Source organism: Macaca nemestrina, chromosome 19 (genome assembly GCF_043159975.1).
Source record: "Macaca nemestrina isolate mMacNem1 chromosome 19, mMacNem.hap1, whole genome shotgun sequence".
In the NCBI taxonomy this organism is placed as follows: Eukaryota; Metazoa; Chordata; class Mammalia; order Primates; family Cercopithecidae; genus Macaca; species Macaca nemestrina.
The window spans coordinates 22695272-22714252 of record NC_092143.1 but is presented as its reverse complement, the minus strand read 5'-3'; the positions used below and the strand labels follow the sequence as shown (position 1 = coordinate 22714252).

The window sequence follows — 18981 nt, the reverse complement described above, 5'->3', positions numbered from 1 at the left end:
CCAGCTAATTTTTTGTATTTTTAGTAGAGACAGAGTTCACCATGTTGGCCAGGCTGGTCTCAAACTCCTGACATGAGGTGACCCTCCCACCTCGGCCTGCCAAAGTGCTGGGATTATAGGTGTGAACCACCGTGTCTCGTGTCCTCCGTTTCTTTTACTTTCCCTTAGTCAATCATGGAGACAGTGAAGGCATAAAAGTGTTCATGTTAAAGACCATTTTGAAAATCCAGCCACTTCCTGTCTGTTACACTCCAGCTGCCTGTGTCCTCATCATGTAATGGGAGGATCACACTAGAAAAGCAATGGGCCACCTACTGTCTAATGTCACCATCCTCCTGCTGAGCTTGGGGAAAGCATCACTCTTTGCTCTGAACCCAGACCTAACCTCTGGATCTTGCTCTACGCCATGCTCCAGAAAGCCACCACTATCAATCTGAGTTGCCACAAAAATTAAATTTTTTGTTTAATAGACTTAGGATCTTCAGTGAAACTCACGGCCATCCCCAATGGTCACTTCCATCTCTAACATCTCATGACTTTATGAAAATAAAACAACCAGCTATAATCAGGGAGAGAACACAGTTAGGAGTTAGTGGATGAGGGTGAGGGTCATGGGTGAGTCACTTCCCTTCTTAAGCCCCCTACTCTGTCCTTCAGATCTACATGTTACTGTCTCAGGGCAGGTTCCCCGACCATGTTGTTTGCAATGACAACTGTTGCCTCCCACCTCTAAGTACTCCCTACTCCACTTCCCATTTTATATCTGATCATTAGCATTTGTGATGGTTAATTTTATGTTTCGTCTTGATTGGATCATGGGGTTCCCAGATATTTGGTGAAACGTCATTTCCGATTCTGTCTATGAGTGGATCACCCTCGTCAATGGGCTGTTGAGGGCTGTAAGGCAGAGGAAAGGAGAATTTGGTCCTTTTTCTTTTTCTTTTTTTGGAGACAAAGTCTCACTCTGTCACCCAGGCTGGAGTGCAGTGGTGCGATCTTGACTCACTGCAACCTCTGCCTCCCAGATTCAAGCGATTCTCCTGCCTCAGCCTCCCAAATAGCTGGGATTACAGGCATGTGCCACCACGCCCAGCTAATTTTTGTATTTTTAGTAGAGACGGGGTTTCGCCATGTTGGCCAGGCTGGTCTCAAACTCCTGAGCTCAAGTGATCCATCTGCCTTAGCCCCACAAAGTGCTGGGATTACAGGCATGAGCCACTTTGCCCGGCCCTGAATTTGGCCCTTCTTTTCTGCCAGACGACTTGAGCTGGAATATCAGTCTCTCCTTCCCTCAGACTGCAATTCACATCGTCAGCTCCCCTGGTTCTCAGGCCTTTGGACTCAGATTGAATGACACCCCTGGCTTTCCCCAGCTGCCAGCTTGCAGATGGCAGATGGTGGGACTTCTCAGCCTCCATAACCACATAAGCCAATTCCTTATAATAACTCTCCTTCTTTTTCTCTCCTCTCCCCTTTCTTATTTTGAGCTGATTATTTCGGGAAACTGCAACCACAGGAGAAGCTCTGAAAACAGTGGAAGTTACCCTATCATCCACATTGTCCCAGGAAGAGAGGATGACTCTAAGTCACTGGAGACAGTTATACGTTATTGATGGAGAAGACACTGACTTAAATCTCCATAACAAATCTTACTCTTATTTGCCAGTTTTTCCTGAGCATAACCAACTTTCCCTGCACCCTTCTTTTTGTTCCAGCAGACATGGTATTTAAGTCTGAGTTCAAAGCCACCACTTCAAAATTTACCAATTTCTCTGGGTATTCCCCTGTATATATGACACGAGGTATACATGTTCATAATCTTCTCTTTATTTGTCTCTTTTTAATCTGTTTTTTTGTTACAGTGGCCCATCCCAGCTAAGAACTATGAAAGATAGAAAATTATCTACTTCCCTACACTGATAGTAATGTAAAATAGTATAGCCACTCTGGAAAATATCAGTTTCTTAAAAAGCTAAACACTTGGCCAGGCACAGTGGCTCACACCTGTAATCCTAGCACTTTGGGAGGCCAAGGCGGGCAGATCACCTGAGTTCAGGGGTTTGAGACCAGGCTGGCCAACATGTCAAAACTCTGTCACTAGTGAAAAACAAAAATTAGCTGGGCGTGATGGCAGGCGCCAATAATCCCAGCCACTCAGGAGGCTGAGGCAAGAGAATGGCTTGAACCCGGGAGGGTGGAGGTTGCTGTGAGCCAAGATCGCACCACTGCACTTCAGCCTGGGCAGCAGAGCGACACTGTCTCAAAAAAAAAAACCAAAAACCAAAAACCAAACAAACAAACAAACAAAAAACCCTCTGATCCCTGAATGAATGCTCAGGGAGACTGCTTTTGAGTAATAATGAAACTCTGGTCTCCCACACAGACAGCTCTGCATGAATGACTCTTTCTCTATCGAAATTCCGCTGTCTTGATAAAACAGCTCTGTCTAGGCAGTGGGCAGGGTGAACCTGCTGGGCAGTCACAGCATGAGGCAGCCTTGTAGTGATGGCACAGTTGTGTATCTCAATTGTGTTGGTGGTTACAGGAAGCTACACTCGTAATAAGATTGTATAGAAGTACCCACGTGTGTGCTTATAAAACCAATGAAATCTGAATCAGCTCTGTGGAGCATTTCAATGTCAATTTCCTGATTTTGATTTTGTACTGTAATTATTCAAGATGTTACCACCACTGAAGGAGGCGAGGTATAGGGTACACTGGGCCTCCCTGTACACTTTCTTTGAACCTTCTGGTGACTCTATCATTATTTCAAAATGAAAAGTTAAAAAAAAATTATAGTTGGCCCTCAAGGTTGGCATTTGGTCAGTGGGGACCCACACGGGTTCAACATGTGTTTCGAGAAGTGTTATTTCTGTTCGGGGCCCATCTACCCTGGCCACAGCATGATGTTCATCTGCAACAATTGCAAAGTGTTCAGATTTTGTAAATCTAAATGTCATAAACACTTTAAAAAGAAGTGCAATCCTCACAAAGTTAGGTGGACCAAAGCATTCCAGAAAGCAGCTGGTAAAGAGCTTACAGTGGATAATTCATTTGAATTTAACAAACATAGAAATGAACCTATCAAACACCAGCGAGAGCTATGGAATTAAACTATTGATGCAATGAAGAGAGTTGAAGAGATCTAACAGAAATGCCAAGCTAAATTTATAATGAACAAATTGAAGAAAAATAAAGAGCTACAGAAATTCAGGATATCAAAGAAGTCAAGCAAAACATCCATCTTATCCAAGCCCCTCTTGCAGGCAAAGGGAAGGAGTTGGAAGAGAAAATGATACAGCAGTTACAACAGGATGTGGATGTGAAGATGCTTCTTAAACGTCTCTGTAACCATTTCTTTTATGTACATTTGAAAATGCCCTTTGGAGACTTGGAACTACTAAATTATTAGTTTATATTTTATGTAAGTTCGCTTAAATGAAAAGTGATTAAAATATATCTCTTCTACATTGCCGTCTACAAAACATCATATTACGGATATTAGATTGCATCTCAGTGTTAAATCTTCACTGATAGATGTACTTATGTAAATCATGAAAATTCTACTTAAGTGAATTGTGGATGTAAAATGGTTATGTCATTTGGATAATGGCACTAGGCAGCATTTGTATAATAACTAATGGCAAAAATTCATGGCTGGTGATGTATAAAATAAAATATTCTTTGCAGTAAAATGTTCCCTTTATTAATGTTATAGAAGGGGGGATACAACAAGGAACTAACAATTTGTATGACCGTGACAAATATTTCGATTTTAGTATTTCCTGTTTTGGTTTATTTGCATCTTAGAAGAGCATAATGACATTGTTTGATGAAGCCTAATTATGCTGGACTGTTTCGATGAGCTATCAGACTGTTAACCTTTCTGATAGCTAGTTGTGGATGTTGGGCATGAGAACTGAATAATCTTTGCCTGGAGTGACACTACACTCTAGAAATTACACTTTGGAGAATACTCAGTTCTAACTTGTGATTCCTGGTAGAAAAAACTTTATTTTCCTAACCTAGCAATGATCTAGAAGCAGAGGAATCCCAGTGCCTTTTAAAAGTTATGTGGTTTTCTTTTAAAAAGCTCCTGTTTTTGGGAAGTAGAATTTATGGGTACAACATCTGCTCATTATTTGCACATAAAATAAAACCATTTAAAAAGAAAAAAGTTGTAGTTGGACATAAAATAATTTTTAAATTTAAAATTACCTCAGGATATACACATGTATGGAACTAATATTTTATACGTAATCTTAATTTGCTTTGGTCAGTGTATCTACTTGTAAATGTGTCTCACCATTCGGTTCCCTGTGTTCTGTTGCTAAATATGGTGCTATAGCACTTTTGGTATGATAGCCATGGACTGTTCTCTGATTTTCTCCATTTTTTGCTAATGATGTGTAACTATGACATGTGGATAGTACCTGGATGGCCTGGTTTAATCACCATGGCTACTTTCGTAAGCATCTCATGGCAAATCTTGTCGGAGCACAGACAGGTTCTGTGAATCTGCATGGTCAGAGTAAGCTTGCTCTCCTTGGGTGGCTGGATGGTTACGAGTATTTTTCACAACTGTCACTTCCTGAACTTGACCTTTGGTGTACTTTCCAGATTTGCTCATGCATCTGCTATGCTTGAGGCATGGCTTTAAAATAATATAACTTTTCCAGCCAGATGCGGTGGCTCATGCCTCTAATCCCAGCACTTTGGGAGGCTGAGGCAGGCGGATCACTTGAGGTCAGGAGTTCAACACCAGCTTGGTCAACATGGTGAAACCCTGTCTGTACAAAAAATACAAAAATTAGCCTGACATGGTGGTGCGTGCCTGTAATTCCAGCTACTCGGGAGACTCAGGCACAAGAATTACCTGAACCCGGGAGATCATGCCGCTTCACTCCAGCCTGGGCAACAGAGCAAGACTCTGTCTCAAAATAATAATAATAATAATAATAATAATAATAATAATAGTAAATAAATAAAATAAAGTAAAATAAATAAAATAAATTAGGCCATGTGCAGTGACTCACGCCTATCATCTCAACACTTTGAGGGGCTGAGGCAGGTAGTTCATTTGAGCTCAGGAGTTGGAGACCAGCCTGGCCAACATGGCTGAAACCCCATCTCTACTAAAAATACAAAAATTAGCTGGGCGTGGTGCTGCATGCCTGTAATCCCAGCTACTTGGGAGGCTGAGGCACGAGAATCAATAGAACCCAGGAGGCGAAGGTTGCAGTGAGCCAAGATTGTGCCATTGCACTCTAGCCTGGGCAACAAGAGCGAAACTCCCTCCCCAAAAAAAGAAAAAGAAAAAAAAAAAACAAAGAAATGCTGCCCTTCCCACAGCTACCCTACCTATGCTACCCTACCTGCCACATTACTACAAACTGCACCACCAGTGAATGTAACTCAAGTTGCAGTAAATTAAATATCTCCTAGAAATTTGGAGTTGGCACAGAGGGACTGAGCTACGTATCATCTGTGAAGGACCAGACTGGAGAGAAAGGAGAGAGAGAGAGAAAGAGAGAGAGAGAGAAACTGCCTGGAGTTGCTACTCCCAGTTCTGAAGTTCAGTTGGGTTTCTTAAGATTTATCTCTTTATAAGAAATCTCCCTTTACATGAATTAGCATGAGTGAGTTTTAGTTAATTATACCATTTTTTTTTTTTTTTTTTTTTTTTTGAGATGGAGTTTCACTCTTGTTGCCCAGACTGGAGTGCAATGGCACCATCTTGCTTACTGCAACCTCCACCTCTCGGGTTCAAGCAATTCTCCTACCTCAGCCTCCCAAGTAGCTGGGATCATAGGCATGCGCCACCATGCCCAGCTAATTTTTGTATTTTTAGTAGAGATGGGGTTTCACCATGTTGGTCAGGCTGGGCTCAAACTCCTGATGTCATGTGATCCGCCCGCCTCGGGCTCCCAAAGTGCTGGGATTATAAGTGTGAGCCACCACATTCGGCCAACCAAATAATTCTTGAGTCAGATTTTCAGAGAGAGTCTTCAAAACAAAGTTTATAAAATCAGTGAGTACGTATTAACCATATTAGGAGCTAATCTCATTCATTTTTATTTCCTTTTCTATTTCTTCTTTTAAAAATGTGAAATGTATCATCCATACAGAAGAGTGAGCAAAATTTACATATATGGTTTAAAGCAACCCCTGGTTGAAACCATACATATGTGTTGTATGCACTCTTCTAGGCCTGATAGTAAATATTTTTAGCTTTGGAGGATACATAGTCTCTGTCAAAACCGCTCTAACCTGCTATTATAGCATGGAAGCAGCTATACGAAATACGTAATGGATGAACACAGCTGTGTTCCAACAGAACTTTATTTGTAAAAACAGATACTGGGCTGATTTGGCCCACAGGCCATCATTTGCTGATCCCTGGCTCCAGGAAGAATTTTAAAGCAAAGGTCTGTATAACCACCACTCAAATTGAGACAGACACAGACACATCCCTGTGTGTCCCTCCTAGGTGAGAATGCTTCAGTCCTCTCTAGACTGGGCCCCTATCCTCACCTTTGGGATGAACATTTTCTTGAGTCTTTTTATAACTTTGCCACGTATGTATGCATTTCTAAACAGTATAGCTTATTTTGCCTTATTTTTTGAAAAGAGAACCGTATTTAATGCATGCATCCTTTTTTCTCCTCCTCTTCCTTCTTGGCTTGCTTTTTTATGTTTGTGAAATTCATACACAAGTAGCTATAATTTGCCATTTTATTACTGTACAGTTTTTCATTGTATAAGACACCACAATGTTTGTTTGTTTGTTTGTTTCTTAAATAGATTCCACTGCTGATTAAAATTTGGGCTGTTTTCAGTTGGGGAGCAATAATGAACAATATAGCCATGAATGTTTCAAATGTCCTCTGAAACCCAAAACCTATTAGTCACCACCTTGCTATTTGGCAGAACATAGAAGCTAGCAGATAAGGGAGCCTTGGTGATACAGTATAAAGATTAGCCCCCAGCCATTCAGAGCAGAGAGGAGAGGGTGGAGAGTAACTCTCAAGGGCAATCCAAGAATATGCAGCACTCATGCTTCAACAAATTTTAAAGGATTGAAAGAAGTCACAGCATCTTCTCTCACCAAATGCAATTTAATAGAAATCAACAACAAATTTATATAGAAAATTCTCAGGCTGGGCTCGATGGCTCACACCTTTAATCCCAACACTTTGGGACACCAAGGTGGGCAGGTCACTCGAGGTCAGGAATTTGAGACCACCTGGTCAACATGGTGAAACCCCGTCTCTACTAAAAATACAAAATTAGCTGGGTGTAGTGGTGCGCACCTGTAGTCCCAGCTACTCAGGAGGCTGAGGCAAGAGAATTTCTTGAACCTGGGAGGTGAAGGTTGCAGTAAGCCAAAATTGTGCCGTTTTACTCCGGCCTGGGCAACGGAGTGAGACTACATCTCAAAAAAAAAAAAAAAAAAAAAAAAAGATTCTCGAGGCCACGCATGGTGGCTCACATCTGTAATCCCAGCACTTTGGGAGACTGAGGCAGGTGGATCACGTGAGCCCCGGAGTTCAGGACCAGCCTGGGCAACATGGCGAAACCGCATCTCTATTTACAATTTTTAAAAAAGGAGAAAATTCTTGCATGTTCAAAAATTAAGAAATTGTTTTAGGAACCCCACAGATTAAAGAATAAGTCCTACTGAAAATTAAAAATAATTTTGAATGAATGATAGTGAAATACCACATATTTAAATTTGGGGGTACAGCTGAAGTAGAAAATAGCTGAAAATTTGTAGCCTCATATTTGCATGTGATACACAGTTTAAAATAGACTAAGATAGTGTATTAGTTCATTCTCATGCTGTTGATAAAGACATTCCTGAGACTGGGCAATTTACAAAAGAAAGCGGTTTATTGGACTTACAGTTCCACGTGGCTGGGGAGGCCTTACAATCATGGCAGAAGGCAAGGGGGAGCAAATCACATCTTACGTGGATGGCAGCAGGCAAAGAGAGTGTGCAGGAAACTCCCGTTTTTAAAACCATCAGATCTCATGAGATCCGTTCACTATCACGAGAACAGCATAAGAAAGACCTGCCCCCATAATTCAGTAACCTCTCACTGGGTCCCTCCCACAACAAGTGGGAATTGTGGGAGCTACAAGATGAGATTTGGGTAGGGACACAGAGCCAAACCATATAAGATAGAAATGATGAAAGGCTGAAAATTAATGAGCTAAGTATCCATCTAAAGAACTTAAGGGGCCACAAAATAAGCCCAAAGAATAGAAAATAAGTAAATATATAGTAGTAACAAGAAAGAAAATATAAAGTAAGTAGTAGAAAGGTAAGAAAAGAAAACAATGAAATAGAAAACAAATATACTGCTGGGTGCAGTGGATCACGCCTGTAATCCCGACACTTTGGGAGGCTGAAGCAAGAGGACTGCTTAAGCCCAGGAGTTCAAGACCAGCCTGGACAACAGAGCGAGACCTCACCTCTATAAAAAAATAAAAACAAAATTAGCCTGGTGTGGTGGAATGTGCCTGTAGTCTCAGCTATTTGGGAGGCTGAGGTGAGAGGATTGCTTGAGCCCAGGAGGTTGAGGCTGCAGTGAGCCATGATTGTGCCACTGCACTCCAGCCTAAGTGACAGAGGGAGATCCTCTCTCAAAAAGAAAAAGAAAAGAAAAGAAAAGAAGCATACAATAGAGAGGAATGACACAATCATAAGTTGATTCTTTCATGAGAATAATAAGATGGCAAAACTCTGGAAAGAGAGTGAGAACACAAATAATGTTATGACTGAAGAAGGAATATTACAAGCCAGGCACAGTGGCTCATGCCTGCAATCCCAGTACTTGGGAGGCCAAAGTGGGCAAATTGCTTGAGGCCAGGAGTTTGAGACCAGCCTGAGCAACATAGCAAGACTCCATCTCTACAAAAAAAAAAAAAAAATGCAAAAATTCGTTGGGTGTTGTGGCATGTACCTGTGGTCCCAGCTACTTGGGAGGCTGAGGTGGGAGGATTGTAGGAAGTTGAGGCTGCAGTGAGCCGTGATCACACCACTGCATTCCAGCCCGGGTGACTGAGCAAGATCCTATCTCAGAAAAAAAAGAAAGAAAAGAAAAAAGGAAAAGGAACATTACTTAAGTGCCATAGACATTAAAAAGATATGAGTAAGTTGTGAACAACTTTTTGCCAGTTCATTTGAAAAATTAAGTTAAATGGACAAATTCACATAGGCATATATTATATAGGAATCTCTATTCTAATAAGTGAGTACAAAGTGAGTAATTGCAATGCTAGGATCTAGGGAGGATGGAATCTCAGGGAGGGGAGCTGCATTTCCACTGATATTTGATGATCTAGGAGGGGGTGCCTGAGAGGCTGAGAAATGCTTTTGGACAACCTCGCAGGGATTGCAGGGAGGGGTGTACTGGCATCCTGGAATCCAGGGCTGCCAAGAAGGTGAGGCCCCGATGAGTACCTTTTGCTTTGTGTTAGAACCCTGAAGGGCTACACGCTATGAAGAGGGGTGAACTAGAAGTTAACACACTATTGTTGGGACTGCAGCTCAACCTCAAATCCTCTCAGTCTCTCAAATTGGATTGCTAGCGTTCCAGGCTCCTGGCAGGGGCAAATTTCTCTAGAGAAAGATAGTATCAACCTAGACATCAAATTATTTCTAGAAACAATTTTGCAAATATAAAGTCCAGCAGAGAATAAAAAACAACCAGGCAGCCAGGCACAGTAAGTGGCTCACGCCTGTAATTCTAGTGCTTTGGGGGGCTGAGGCAGGTGATCACTTGAGGTCAGGAGTTCGAGACCAGCCTGGCCAACATGGTGAAACCCCACCTCTATTAAAAATACAAAAAATAGCCAGGCGTCCTGGCGTGTGCTTATAATCCCAGTTATTCGGGAGGCTGAAGCAGGTGGATTGCTTAAACCTGGGAGATAGAGGTTGCAGTGAGCCAAGATCGCACCACTGCACTCCAGCCTGAGCTACAGAGTGAGACTCCATCTAAAAAAAGAAAAGACACAAAAAAAAAAAAAAAACACAAAAAAACCCAAAAAACCCAGCCAGGCCACATGTGAGGTCAAAACACCACATGAGTAAAAAAGAGCAGAACTAACAAAAATTGAAACAGACCTAAAGGAATTCCAGATATTGGAATTAGCAGACTAGACTTGCTTATCATATTCGAGAAGATTAAAAACAAGACATAATTTCAGCAGAGATCTGAAAACTACAAAAAAGAACCATTACCAGAAAGGATTATTTCAGGCTAATCTCAATCATGAACGTAGTTGTAAAAAATCCTATGCAAAATATTTACAAATAGAATCCAGCAATATGCAAATAGACAATAAGTAATGATCAAGTTGGGTTTTTTTTTCCCAGGAAAAGAAGATTGATTTAACATGCAGAAATCAACCATTGTAATTATCTATATTACCAGAATAGAGGAGAAAAAGATGTATAATCACATCAAAAGATGCAGAAAAATTTTGATTACATTCAGTATCCATTTATTGTCAATGGAAAAAATAAAACTTCCTTAATTTGATAATGAGTATCTACAAAAAGCCTATTGTAAACACCGTAATTAATAATTAAATGTCAAAAATTTTCTTTTGATTTGTGGAATAGGGCAAGTATGTTGGCTAAGTCCTCTGGGAAGCAGATGTCAAGATGGATTTAGAAGTACAATGGATTTATTGGAGGCAATTCTCATGAAAGCTCAAGGGGGGAGGCAGCAAGAGAGGGCAGAGAAAGCTTCAGACCTCAATGCTGATCTGACCCCTGTGCAAGGAGAAGGGAAGGAAGAGGATAAGGTAGGAAGAGCAGTAAATTACAGTACAGCTCTGAGAATACTTTGACTAGCCAAATGGGGAGCTGTGGCTCAAAGATGTCCCATGGAGGGGTCCTACACTGGCCAAAAAGGTGAGTCCTTGCACCACTGCCAAGCCCATTAATTGATTGGAGGCTGCTCTGGAAATTTATGGCCTCAGCTCAAAAGCTGAAGGAGATGCTGAAGGTGCTTGCAGCTAGAAGCTGTGAGCCAACTGCACTCTCCAAGGCAGGTTTTTTTTTTTTTTGAGATGGAGTCTCACTCTCACCCAGGCTGGAGTGCAGTGGCGTGATCTCGGTTCACTGCAACCTGCGCCTCCCAAGTTCAAGCGATTCTTCTGCCTTCTTCCCTCTCTAGTAGCTGGGACTACAGGCATGCTCTACCATGCATGACTAATTTTTGTATTTTTTGTACAAATGGGATTTCACCATGTTGGCCAGGCTGGTCTCAAACTCCTGAGCTCAGGTGATCCACCTGCCTCAATTTCCCAAAGTGCTGAAATTACAGGCATGAGCCAATGCACCCAGCCTCTGTTTTGAAGGAAGATATGAGAGGCTCATCTCCACATCTGCCACAAGAATATCCAATATCACCACTTCTATTCAATATCATACTAGAGGTCCCAGTCAGGGAATAAAGAATAGAAAAATACAGAGAAGAAATTTAGAAATTTAGAAAGAAACACTACTGATATTATTTGAAGATTTCGAAAATTTATAAATTTAGAAACACTACTAACGTTATTTAAAGGTTATATGGCTGTGTGCATACAATATTCTAAAGGAATATATAAATAAGTATTTAGAATAAGTGAGTTAAGCAATTTTGTTGCATATAATGTCTACTTAAAAAGTCAACTGTGGCCTGGAGCAGTGGCTCACGCCTGTAATCCCAGCACTTTGGGAGGCTGAGGTGGGAGGATCACAAGATTACAAGGCGGGAGGCAGATGTGGAGAGATGTGGGAGGATCACAAGGTCAGGAGTTCGAGACCAGCCTGACCAACATGGTGAAACCCTATCTCTACTGAAAACAGAAAAATTAGCTGGGCGAGGTGCCACACACCTGTAATCCCAGCTACTCAGGAGGCTCCGGCAGGAGAATCCCTTGAATCCGGGAGGCTCAGGTTGCAGTGAGCCGAGATGGCACCACTGCACTCCAGCCTGGGCGACAGATGGAGACTCCATCTTTAAAAAAAAAAAAAGTCACTTGCATCCTTAAATACCAGTAGCATAGAAAAATCAGGTATCAGGCCAGGTGCAGTGGTTCATGCCTATAATCCCAGCACTTTGGTAGGTTGAGGCAGGAGGATGGCTTGACCCCAGGAGATGAAGACCAACCTAGGCTAGGCAACATAGGTAAGACCCTGTCTCAACAAAAAATAAAAAATTGCCCAGGCATGGTGGCACATGCCTGTAGTCCCAGCTATTTAGAAGGCTGAGATGGAAGAATTGCTTGAGCCCAGGAGGTTGAGGTTGAAGTTAGCCATGCTGGTACCACTTCACTCCAGGCTTGGTGACAGAGAAAGACCCTGTCTAAAAAAAAATTAAAAATAATAAACAATAAATAAAAATCAGGTATCAAGAAATACAATTTAAAAATGATGTGCAAGAGCTTTACACAGAGAAATGTAATACATTATTGAGAGAAATACACACACACCCCCGCAAATAAAAGAAGAAACAAACATGTTCACAAACTGTTAGAATAAATATTGCAAAAATGTCACTTCTCTGTATTAATCTATGGATTCAATACAATTCTATTCACATTTTACAATTTTTGTTTTTAGAGACAAGGTGATTTAAAATTAAAGAGGTTGTACACATTGTCATGTTTCTTAGCTACTGGATATCACCTTTTATAAGGCGCATGTTCCAGTTGCTTGCCTATTTTTCCCTTTATTGTCTGTCTTTTTCTTATTGAATTATAGAAGTTCTATGTATCTTCCAAACACAAGCCCTTCTCATCATGTGTATTATAAATACCTTTTTCCAGTTTGTGGCTTGCTTTTGCTTTCCACCCTCTTAAGGAAATGTTTTAATTTTTTTCTTTATGTTAAATGCATTGTGTGTCTTGTTGAAGTAATCTTTCCCTATCCCAAGAACATGAGGGTATTATCTCTTATTATCCTCCACAAACTTTATTGTTTCACCTTGCACATTGAAGTCTATGATCAACCTGTTATTAATTTTAGCATACAGTGGGAGGTAAGGTTGAGTTTTATTTTCTTTATATGAGGGTTCAATGTAAACTGGGTATTCTGGGCCAGGTGTGGTGGCTCACACCTCTGTAATCCCAGCACTTTGGGAGGCTGAGGTGAGCGGATTACTTGAGGTCAGGAGTTCGAGACCAGCCTCGCCAACATGGTGAAATCCCGTGTCTACAATAATACAAAAATTAGCCTGGCGTGGTGACACGTGCCTGTAATCCCAGCTGCTGGGGAGGCTGAGGCAGGAGAATTGCTTGAACCAAGGAGGTAGAGGTTGCAGTGAGCTGAGATAGCGCCACTGCACTCTGGCCTGGGCAACAGAGTGAGAGCTATATCTATATCTGTATCTGTATCTATATCTATGGCATTCTGTATATGAATGTTGTAATAAGTTCTGTTATTTAGTAAAGTGTGGCTGCCCACTTTATTTCTCAAGAATACTTTGGCTATTCTTGGTCCTTCACATTTCCATATAAAATTTTAGAACCTGTTTATTAAATTCCACTAAGTAAGAGAAAGAATAAAAAACCTGTTGGAGTTCTTATGAGAATTATATTGAAGCTGGGTGTGGTAGCCTGCACCTATACTCCTAGCTATTTGGGAGGCTGAGGCAGGAGGATTGCTTGAGCCCAGGAGGTTGAGGCTGCAGTGAGCCATGATCATGCCACTGCACTCCAACCTGGGTTTAGGGAGATCAAGGCTGCAGTGAGCTGTGATTGCACCACTGCACTCCAGCCTAGAGTGAGTGCCAGAGTGAGACCCTGTCTCAAAAAACACATTAAAAAAGTAAAACAACTAAAAAGAATACACCATCACTTGCATAGTAATCCTTCCATTTTTGCACAACCTGAGCTTAGTCATGAGGAAACATCAGACAAACAAGAATTGGGAGATATTTACAAAGGAACTGTATTTTTCACAAATGCCCATGTGATGAAAGATAAATAAAAGCTGAGGAATTGTGCCATTATAAAGAAGACTAAAGACACATCAGAATAAAATGCATTGAGTCCTGGGTTGGATTTCATACCAGAAAACACAAAAATTGCTATAGAGGACATTTTTCAGACAATTGGTAAAATTCAAAGAGGGTCTATACATGGGACAATAGTGTTGTTTCAATGTTAAATTTCCTGATTTTGGTAACTGTACTGTGGTTATATAAATGTCCTTGTTCTTGGGAAATAAACATACCTAATCATTTAGGATTAAGGAAAATGACGTCTGAAATTTAGCCTTAAATGTTCAGAAATATAGAATATGTAACATGAATTACATATAATAAATATAGATAGATAATAAAACAAATGAGGCAAATGCTTTTCATAGAGTAGATTCTTTAAAGACACTGTACTAGGCTTCAATGTAACCTATAAATTAACATTGATTTATGCAAAACAAGGATGTGAAAGCCCATGCAGCTATTCAATATACCTGGTCTCAGGTGTATGACCTCCCTCACTTCCTTTGCAAATCTCCATAGGCCCCTTCTATGGCGGGATACCAACTGCTTCTTAGACATTCTAGAAGTCCAGAGGTCTCTCCCAATTCATTAGTCTCATTGTGAATTGTAGAAAGCATATTACAGAGGGTCAATAAATTTTGGCCAATGGTAGTGATATTTGTAAGCAATAAAAGAAGGTTGGGTTGATCAGTCCGTTATAGAAATCATATGTGATAACAGTAATCTTGGTTTGTAAATCTGGCTTAATGGTTTCGAGCCACAATTTAAGGCTATTCATTCATATCATCAACTGAAGGTTAGAAGATACCATGACCCACATAAAGGTAATCATTAATATCATTTTCCTGTACTTGTACTTGTCAGAGCCTGCCACGTCCATGTCCCATTTAACCTTCACACGCACAGATGCAGATTCTCTTTCTCAGCTGAAGCACCAGGAAAAACAGTTCAGAGTTATATTTTAAACTAATGGTCTATTGACTCCTAGTACTAGTTATTGACTCCTAGTACCGGGCTATCTCTACTTTTGCTGAAGAATAAAATCGTATAAAGTTCACTATAATATTTCTTCTTACAACAACAACAAAATTCTGTAGAAAGATCATTCCCACCCGACATGGTGCTCTTTAAATGGTCCACAGCTTAAAATGTATATGAGGTCATATACACTTGTATTTGCCTAAAGAAATTCTTGGAGAATAGACCCCAAACTAATAAATAAAAGTAATTCATTGTCTGTGAGGGCTGGAGAGATGAAAACTCTAGAGATGAAGGATTTTAAAAAGTATTCGCTGGGAGACATTTTCTATTTTTAAATTCATGAGCTATGTGAATATGTTAACGATTGAGAAAGAAAAATCCCTGGCTATCTAGGCAGACTTCCCAAAGGGCACCTTTGACTTTGGATTCATTTAGCTGTAGTTTTCTGCCTTGAAAGCCTCTTTTGTTATCGCCGGTCCATCCTGCAGGTGTGGTTGATAACAGATGGCAAAGGATAAGTGAAAGTTTATGAGGTTAAGTGCAAATAATGAATATGACCCTCTTTGTGGTTCTTCCTCAATCTTCCATTCAAACATAAACTCAGTTCACGAAGAATGAAGTTTGTGGCATTGCTCAAGAAAGGCAGGATTCAATAAAAATTTTTTAGGGCCAAATGGAAGTTTTTCAACTTTAATGATTTTTTTCTTTAATTATGTTAAAGGAAGCCCCAGAATCTCTTTTTAAAAAGTATTTGTAGCCTGGGCAACATGGCAAAACCTCATCTCTACAAAAAATACAAAAAATTATCCAGGAGTGGTAGCATGCACCTGTAGTCCCAGTTACTCAGTAGGCTGAGGTGGGAGAATCATCTGAGCCCAGGAGGTCAAGGCTGCAGTGAGCTACTGCACTCCAGCCTGGGCAAGAGAGCAAGACCTATCTCAAAAAAGAAATCAAACTATTTTTTGTATCGTTTTTCTGATTACAAAGGTAAATTTGTTTGTTGTAGAAACTTTGGAATACATAAAAATTAAAGAGCACTAGTTCATTAATACATAAGTCATAGTTTAACAGGGTCTAAGTTAGCCTTCCATATTTTGAACCCATTTACAAAATAAGAAATAAATTTCAATTTGTTTGTAATGTGATGGTTTATGTTTTCTTTAGACGGGATGTGATGTACCAATCTGAGTGCTAGGAGGAACTACATCCTCTTTTTTGAAATGGAAGATCATCGGCCCAAACTATAAACATGTTAGTCCAAAATTCATCTGGAATTTTGTTGTTTGGGATGTAAAACACAACATTCCCATAGAAACAATATAAAAATTATGGCTAGATTCTAAGGCAAGACAACAGACATCCATGGAATCCAGTGACTCAGAGCACCAACTGCCCAGCTGTGCTTCATTTGCACAGAAAAAGGGAGGCTAGAACATGTCTTTCCCTCAAAAAAAGCAAAACCAAAGTTTATGCAGAAAGTATTTTGTTATAGTGATATGATAAATATATAATGAGATAAACTTTTACTCCATTACTAGCAGGTTTTTTTTTTTTTTTTTTTTTGAGACGGAGTCTCATGCTGTCACCCAGGCTGGAGTGCAGTGGCCGGATCTCAGCTCACTGCAAGCTCCGCCTCCTGGGTTCACGCCACTCTCCTGCCTCAGCCTCCCGAGTAGCTGGGACTACAGGCATCCGCCACCTCGCTCGGTTAGTTTTTTGTATTTTTTAGTAGAGACGGGGTTTCACCGTGTTAACCAGGATGGTCTCGATCTCCTGACCTCGTGATCCGCCCGTCTCGGCCTCCCATTACTAGCAGGTTTATAGGCTTTTCCTTTCGCCTTTATTCACAATTTCTATTCTGCCTTTACTATTTGTTCTCAACCCTAATTTTGAATTCAAATAAATCACCTTCAGTTTCATTTATGGAATTTAAAAAGTTGAAAACATCTTATGTGTAGACACAGAGTCATTAGTTTTGCCATTTTCCTGAGAGTCTCTGAAACTTTTGGGCTGTAGAGTGGTCTGAGTGTCTCCTAGTTCGAACAATAAAAATCATGCCAACATGACTACCACCGAAAACAAAAGCAGCAACACAGCGATGACAATAACCAAAAACTGTAGTTGTTCCTGGTAGTAGATCCCTGACTCTATTCCAGGTATTATGTTTTGTTTTGTTTGTTTTTTGAGCTGGAATCTTGTTCTGCTGCCAAGACTGGAGTGCAATGGCGTGATCTCGGCTCACCACAACCTCCACCTCCCAGGTTCAAGCAATTCTCCTGCCTCAGCTTCCCAAGTAGCTGGGACCACAGGCATGCACCACCACGCCCCGCTAATTTTCCTTTGTATTTTTAGTATACAGTGGGTTTCACCATGCTGGCCAGACTGGTCTCGAACTCCTGACCTCAGATGATCTGCCTGCCTTGGCTTCCCAAAATGCTGGGATTATAGGTGTGAGCCACCATGCCCAACCCATGTACTATGTCCTAAAAGGCAACGTTTTTTTGGCTTAAACAGCAGGAAGTTATTGTCTCCCAGTTGCAAAGCCTGTCGGTCCAAGATTAGGCTGTCCACAGGCTTGGCTTCTCCTGAGGCTCTGCCCTGGCATACAGATGGCCGCCGCCTTGCTGGGTCCTTATAAGGTCTGCCTTCTGTGTGTGTGTGCAACCCTGGTGTCTCTTCATGTGTTCAAATTTCCTCTCCTTAGAAGGACACCAGTTGAATTGGATTAGAACCCACCCATATGATCTCATTTTCACTTGCTTACATCTTCAAAGGCCCTTTCTCTAAATATAGCCACATTCTGAGGTGCTGGGGCTTAGGGCTTCAACATACGAATTTAGGAGTGAACACAGTTCAGCCCATAATGGGTGGTATAATCTTGCACTTCATCTCCACGTCAAAACCCAATCCCTTTATTTAATTAATTTATTTATTTGGAGGCGGAGTCTGGCTCAGTCGCCCAGGCTAGAGTGCAGTGGCGCAATCTCGGCTCACTGAAACCTCCACCTCCCAGGTTCAGGCGATCCTCCATCTTTAGCCTCCCAAGTAGCTGGGATTATAGGCGCACACCACCACGCCTGGCTGGTTTTGCATTTTTAGTAGAGACATGGTTTCACCATGTTGGCCAGGCGGGGTCTCAAACTCCTGAGCTCAGGTGATCCATCCATCTCAGCCTCCCAAAGTGCTACGATTATAGGCATGAGCCACCATGCCCGGCCTTCCAACCCCTTTAAATAGCTGATTAAATGCCTGGCCTAGGCTGGATCCTCTGGGAGTCTGGAAACAGGAAGAGATACTGCCTGATCTGTGCTGATGGCTTAACTGGGTGAAGAATAAAATGAGTTGGGTCTGTGTGTTCGAGGCAGGTCCACAGATCTATAGCAGCAGCAGAACTTATTATGTGGCAGGCACTGCTCTAAGTACTTTAAATGTATAATTTTCTTTATTTCTCCCAATAACCCTAGGAGGTAAGTTGTTTTTTTTTTTTTAATTTATAGAACTTAATGGTAGAAGAGGTAAGTATTATTATTACCTCCAATTTATAATTATGAAAGGAAAACAAAGAGAAGTTAAATAATTTACACAGTGTCATAAAATGCTTGCTTTACATAAAGAAGCAGAGAAAAACTATAAAAGAGAGATGAAGAAGAAGGAGAAGGAGAAGGAGGAGAAGGGGAAGGAGAAGGAAGAAGAAGAAGGAGAAAGAGGAGGAGGAGGAGGAGGAAGGGGAAGTGAGGGAAAGAGAGAAAGAGGCTGTGGGTATTACACAAATTCACAGAAACCAGATAGGGCAAATCGGAGAGAGGAACAGACAGCTAGCAAGGTAGACATTGCTCTTCTATTTTAAGCTGGTGGTGTGGGAGAAGTGGGTGTTCTCAATCATGACAATTTGGGTAAAAATGAGTGTCCTCAGTTGTAGTCACTAGCTAGTGACATCTAAGCATGCCTGGTGATGGTGTGATGTGCTTGTCACAATGCCCCATGCAAAATA

At 41.1% G+C, this 18981-nt stretch overlaps 1 pseudogene; it reads left to right on the top strand.

Annotated features, from left to right (window-relative positions):
* Positions 1–2587: 2587 nt before the first annotated feature.
* LOC105477075 (probable ribosome biogenesis protein RLP24 pseudogene) lies at positions 2588–3654 on the top strand (annotated as a pseudogene).
* The last annotated feature ends 15327 nt before the right edge of the window (positions 3655–18981 follow it).